Here is a 7,356-nt window from a genome sequence, read left to right as displayed (position 1 = left end):
GTGTAAGAGCTGCAGATAATATTGAGTCACATTAATCCCAACATATTTCAAATATTATGAAAATTAAATAAATTAAATCAAGTAACTTTCATTAAAAAAATCACTCTTTACCTTGCTTTTTCAGTTGTTTTTAAGGAAAATTGATGCCGAGAATGTGTGAATACTGCTTTTTGATGGTTCCAAGACCAATGTGACCTGTTCTATTGCCTGCTAATTGTACGTTCCAGGTTGAAAAATTATTTTTAGGAGGTCAAGGTGTATGAATGATAAGAGAAAAACTGAAATAACCACAGCTACGCAAACACCAGTCCACCAAAAAAAAATCATTTAATTAAAATAAGGTAACATTTTTTTTTCATCATCATACGGATGAACTGTGCTAAATGTGTTTCTAAAAAGAAAAAGCAGGACATGAGTCGTGAGCCAAGATCATGACTCTTTTGCTCTTCTTCACATCAGTTTTCATCTGCGAGGAGGAGGAGGAGGGCGGCTCCTGATGTGCTGACACTTGGGGAAGTGCCTCTGTGCCGGCCTGGGGGCAAAGCGCCGGCCGCAGTGAGGGCAGGGCACGTAGTCGGGGTTTGGATTCGCGGGGGGCTGGGGCAGGTTCACAACTTTCCCTCCTTGCGTGATCACCTGCTGCACCTCCCTGGCCTGTTTGATGCTCCGAATGAAATCCTCGTGCTTCTGCCTCCAGTTGTTCTTTCTCAGCTGGGAACAGGAAATTAAACCAATAAAACAGCTTCCAGAAAAAGTCCAGACTAGCACTGCATACACAGTCTGGTCACAAACCATTCACAAGGCAAGAAAATATCAATACAGTAATAACGTAGCTTTCTGGGGCTACCTTTCAGGTCATTGGGTAGAGAGTACAATTTACGTAGTTATGGTTTTGTTTCCTGTGAGTGCTATTTGCTTGATATGTAGATTTTTACAACAGAATTCAGAAGTCACTAAGACACATTTATTCTGTCTGGCAAATGTGCCTTTGCGGCAGTTTTTCATAAAACACTTATTTATTGTTTACATTGATTTATAAGCTGAGTCTGACTCTAGGAGAAAAAAAGGGAAGCTTGGAAAGAGTTTAAGGATAGCCCTTACCACGATTGGCGGTTTAACCTTCTTCTTATGGATGTATGTCTCCAGTTCTGTTCCCTTGGCCCTGTGCTTGAAAGAGTCAAAAACCTTCCTCTTTGAATTCTGAAGCTTCTTGCAGATCTTGCTGTGTTTCTCCAGCCTCTCTACAGCAAACTTCCCGTGACACAGTTCACAGGGCACCAGCTGAGGGTTTCCACTCTGGCTATTCTCATATGGAAATTGCTCAGCGGTAGGGCACATCAGACTTGTAGGGGACAAATATCTGTTTTCCACTGACAGAGTTTGTTCATCCAGACATGTGGTGTTATTTCTGAAGTGGCCCTGCGCGGCCTGTGCCGCTGACACGTCGCTTTCAGGGAGCCTTGCTTTCTTGAGATACTTTCTCCTTCCACAGGGGACGTCTTCTAGCCCACGGCTGCAAGGGCTCACTTGACGTCTCTCCTGATGGGAAAGCGCAGAGGGAAAGTGCGATTCTGCGCATCCGCCATCTTCCATTGGAGAACCATAATCAAGGTTGTCTCCTCTGATAGGAAGGGCTTTCCTTGGAGTGAAGGCTTTTTGCTTCTCCATTCTGCAGGTCAGAAGAGGCACGGCCTTAGAGCGGTGGTTGGCCCATGGTCCTCTGGGGCAAAGCTCGCTCTGCCTCGCCTCTATTTTCCCTTCCGGCCACCTCTCTGGAGTCTTCCATCTCTCTCGGAACCATCCTCAGCTCCTCCTGAGCTCTGAAGAGCTTCGCCTGCATCATGGCCTCCTTCTGGCGAATCTCGTCCTTCATCATGGCCTCCTTCCGGCGCATCTCATCCTGCAGGCTGGCCTCCCTCCGGCGATGCTCCTCCTTCAGCGCGGCCTCTGCCTCGGCCACTTTTCGTAGCTCCTCTTGCAACTGAAAGTGCTCCTTCCCATTGGCATGAGAAGGGCATTGCCCTGGAGGGGTCGCCACCATGGGGAGGACAGTCCTGTCCTTAGGCTTGCGTACTCTTGAGCCCCTCCTGCCCGGCCTCTCGCAGGGCCTCTCATGACCATCCTGAGACGGGGTGGGGGCAAACAAGGAATCACTCTGTGCGTCCGGGCGGTCCACAGCCCGAACCTCACCAGGGCCGGAGACTTTCCTGTTACCCATAGGCTTCAGGGGGTAAGACCGATCATACCCCACAATGTTCTTCTCGGGGCCCTGTTGGGCTTGGAAGCGATAGCTGTTCCCCATCTTCTTCTCCGCAGCGTATTTGACATATTGGAAACATTTTCTCATCTTCTGTAGAGCTGCCTCCTGCCGCCGATTGTACATGGCGATCATTTTTTTCTCCTTTTCCTGCATCAGTTTCTCTTGGAAGGTGTCCTTCAGAAGCTGTATCTTGGGAGGCGGGCAGTACGTGGAGATCAGATCCTGTTGCCTTAAGGGCGCGGGTCGATTCGAGTCTGTGTCCTTCGGGGAGGGGGACAGAGCACCAGGCTTAGGACTGGGCTCCATTGGCAAATGAGATATGAGCTTTGTTTCCCAGGTATCTGGAAAAGGCAAAAATGGCAAATAAATGATATCCTGCACAGTCTAGTATGGTCTAATAGAAAAGAATAAAAAAAACAATTCAGGAAATACACAACTTTTTAATATTAAACCTAATGGTGTTGAATGCTGCATGCTGACTCAGTAGGAGACAGATCCTAAACATAAACATTATAATAAACATTTGTTTCCCAAATAACATTCTCAATGTTCAGAATGCTTAAAGTCATGAGCTTTTTTAAAAATGTTTAACGGAAACCTGGAAATGTGCTATTTCATTTCAAAGCTTGTATTATATCTATGATATAAATGTTTTTTTATATAAAATTAACCCATTATGCAACAGGGGTTTGAGCAAAAGTCACTGTGAATAAGGGAATTGATCAATATTAATTAGCCGTTTCACTACATTATAGATAGCTGAAGGATTATGATACAGTATATCGATTTCGCTACAAATTGACAAGCATATTTGATGACACTTACCAAACAAGTTTTAAACAGCGGAGAAATAGTTCACCACGACGATAGCAATGCAATGTTTGACTGCATCTCCCTATGTGATATATCTGTATTTGGGTATATACAGATCACGTAATTCAGGGAGCACTGTTACGTCAGGTCACCAACCATTATTACGACGCTCATATGTCATAGAGCTCCTTAGGATGTTTGTATAATCTTTATCCAAATTTTCATATGGCCGCAGTTACGGCGTTTATTTTACAGTTAATGTAACAGGGTGTCATTATATTTTTCTGTCTTTATGGTGGCAGACCACTTAAATAAATCTGAGTAGGCGGTTTCTACAAGTGGGTCAGATAAAATATTAAATATACAGTAAAAGCTCACACCTATTCATACCCTTTATGTACTGTATATCTACAATTACGTATACTACGTATACAGTTATCGTATACTATAATACGATAACTACCATTACAAAATGTCTCCCTTTTGATTTGAAGTGGTTCTTTTAAATAAGTAAATTGCAATCACTTAGCCTACATCTGAGCTCCTAATTCATCGCGACGACGGACTGAGACTCCAGTCGGATTTGTGAGAAGGGGTGTGCCTGTTTTAAAACCGATTCATACGTCTTAAACACATGGACATAGATAGCAGTCTGTGTTATATAATTTATCTTTTTATTTTATTTAAATTTAAGTATCACATACACATTTTCAAAGTAACTGTACCCCTTTTAATTATGATCCCCATCGCTCACAGCTCCGAAGGTGAGACGAGGGCTACTTCAGATGGGATTTCCAATATTTCTCTCTTAGCTTGTATACCGGTGGAAAGGAGAGGGGTCTTAAAACGTGTTGATAGTAAGATTGGGATGTATTTGCAGTCTAGATATAGTTTTTTTAATGTTCGGAGCCGCCACAGATTCATTTTCTTACGACTGCTTTTCTGGATGACAATGACAATGCAAACGATGGTGTTAAGGCGAGGCTGTGCCTTAAGGCTCCTCTGCTTACAATATTCAGCGCGTAAATCGCAAACGAGCGCCTTCCCTTACGATGAAAATGCAGAAAATAAGACCACGAGATTTAAACCTACGGCTTACAAATTTATGCGTAAACACTAAAACCGTATCTTTAGCAAAACTGGCGAGACAATGTGTTTTATCATTTAAAAAAGTACTGGAAAATAATTAAAGGTTATCACGATAAACAGAGGTTACTGATCTACTACTGTACGCTGTGACCAAAAATGAGAGTCCCCCGATCCTCGCAGCCTTCATGCTTTGGTCTTGGCCTGGCCGTTTTTTTTAAGATAATGGGGTCAAGTTAAGAAATTATGCAAGTTTCTAATCAAATCCAAGGGCGCCTCGATCTCCTAAACATCTTTAGAAGGCCGACGGACCACACTGCACGGTCCGGGTCCGGGCCCTGACCCGGTTCTGGATAATGCCAGCTTAAAGTGAAAAATTCTACTGTACATATTATGTTTCTTATTATGGTATATATGTATAATATAGCGCGACCGCTTCACGAAGCTAGAAAGAAAGTTATCCGCCATTTTTATTTTACCTGCAATTGAATTTGCCATTAAAATCATTATTAATACCGCAGCTGCTAAATTACTTACCTAAAAGCGTTCAGATACAAAAGCACTTGAGCTGTAATGTTTATATACTGTTGGCCCGATGACCTACTTCAAGAAGAATTGTTACATAGACCGCCAAGGACTGTCATCACACTTTACGTCATAAAGCGCTTTAAAACTTTAGACAAGTTCAACACCTCATATTTTGTACTGTTTATCATGGTAAAAGCAACTCAAAGCAATTATAAAAATGATCGAAAGGTAAAAATACAAGCTTATACGAGCTGTCGTTTTAACATTTATAACATATATTTAAACAAAACATATATAATCTATTTTAATAAAATAGAAAAGTGTTCTTAGTCTTCACTTAAAAGCTGTTAGAAGCTGCCTTTCTGACAAGAGAGTTCTGTGAGTTCCACAGTCTCAGTGCATTAAAGTCAAAACCAGTTGCTTTTTATTTCCTCTTTTACGACAGAGCAAGGAGGGTGTCCACAGACCACTGTGCACCTGCAGACTGATATGGGGGGTAAAAAGTCTAGAAGTTAGTAAATAAGATTTTAGCACATGTTCTAAAACACACCGGACACCTGTACAGTGATGCCAACACAGTGCTCTGAGCTCCTTCTTTGAGTTAAATCCTAGCATCTGCATTTTTTACAAGTTGTTGCTATGGCAGAGCATGACCAGAGCATAACAGAAACCACCCATTTTCTAACCGCTTCATCCAATTCAGGGTCAGGGGGTCAGGGGGTCGCGGGGCACGGGGGAGCCAGAGCCTCAGAAAGTAATAAGCAGGAGATACCTGGGACTGGATGGTAGTCCAATGCAGGGAAGACACAGACACTCACCAATTATCCCAGAAGCCAATTAACCTACCAGTAGTTCTTTGAAGTGTGGGAGGAAGCCGGAGCACCCAAAGCAAACTCATGCAAACATGGGGAGAACATACAAGCTCCATACAGATAGCACCCCAGGTCCAGAAGTGTACCCAGGGCCTCAGCACTGTGAGCTAGCAATGCTAAACGCTGGGCTACTGTGCATGCTAATTTCTAGGCATCAGGTGATCAATCAGGTAGTGTTTCTCAGATAAAAGGACACCAGTTATTTAGTATGAGATTCAAATTGACCTCAGAACAAAATATAACTTATGTTATATAACTTATATAGAACTTACTACAGCATAACTGTCTTATTTGGCTCTTGTAGAAAATATTAACAGCATGCCTATTAAACATACAGTATCTAGCAATCAGCAATCAAAATAAAAACATTTCCAAACATGGAAACTGCCCAGTTAATGAAGCATTTCAAAGACATTAATCTATTCAATAATTACAGTTTTAAGTAGATTTATAAGAACAGATTTATATTCAGATTACGAAAGCATCATAACAACTGCTGCTTGTGTAAGGAATCCATGAATACCACTGTACATGAGAATTCCACACCTATTTGTAATCAATACACAAAATCCTATTGAATTTCAGGTACTTGTTTATTCAGCATTGCTTGACTCCGCGGACTCCTTGTTGTTTCAATATTCTAGCAATAGGACTAATCGCCAATACAGTGCCGTTGTAATCTATTCCTTCTGCCAGCAGAAGACGGTATTCGCACAGCCAGTTCAGGATAAGATACGGTCCTCGCAGTTCACAGTACAACTGGCCAAAGCCGTATTCGGAATATGCTCTCGATAACCTCGTTTAGTTTAAGTACGGCCATATTTCATATCAACCCACAGATGCATTGCATAAACACTAGAATTCTGGTTGTACTTAAATTGACCTTATACGTTTTGGATTATGTTTAACCTTCTTCAATTTCTTCAACCATATTTTGAGATGATTACGTTTGCAGAAGCAAATATTATTCAGTGCTTTTTCTTCACTCCTTTAATCAAACCCACATTTCTATAAGGAGGGCCATTGTGAAACTCCCCAAAGTGAGCTGAATTAATCTTTTATTCTTCACACCTGCGAAGTCATTCCTACATTGTGTAATATGAAGGCCTTTCATTATTCACGTATACTACAACATCTGAAAATAATGGGTCTTGAAATAGTTGAATGAAAGAAAATCCTGAATAACTCCTCCAAATGCGTGTTACACTTTCATCAAGTACACACACTTTGAATGTGATGAACTATAAAAAGTTATTTTAACCATACCCAATGGAGCTCAGGAGTGCGATTGCATACACAATCATGTTTTCAGTGTTTGGACATCAGCCGTACATCAGAACAATCATTTCACTAACACAGCTCCATGTTGAGTGACTTCCCTCCAAGAACACAAAGTCACTTTCCCTTAGCAATTATTGCATGGACTTTAATTATCTGCCTTCTGCATCAAGCCCTGTATTATATACGGTACAAAGCCAAGCTTTGGGATAGTGCTTTGTTTGGATCCTTGTCTTGATCCTTTTGGATCCCAGGCTGCTCATTTGCAAATGAGTTTTGACATTAATTATAGTGACTATAGCAATGAGCTGGCACTGTGGTTCACAGAGCTGGGGTCCTGGGTTCAATTCCTGGGGTGCAGTCTGGATGGAATTGTATGTTCTCCCTTCATTTGTGTGGATTTCTTCCAGGTGCTCCAGTTTCTTCCCACAGTCCAAAGACATACAGTACTAGTAGGTTAAGGTGGAACTACAGTCCCAATTTTGCAGACACAAAATTATTTAATTTCAGTCACAAAAT

Source organism: Lepisosteus oculatus, unplaced genomic scaffold, assembly GCF_040954835.1.
Source record: "Lepisosteus oculatus isolate fLepOcu1 unplaced genomic scaffold, fLepOcu1.hap2 HAP2_SCAFFOLD_69, whole genome shotgun sequence".
NCBI classification, from domain to species: domain Eukaryota; kingdom Metazoa; phylum Chordata; class Actinopteri; order Semionotiformes; family Lepisosteidae; genus Lepisosteus; species Lepisosteus oculatus.
Note: the sequence above shows the minus strand (reverse complement) of the source record.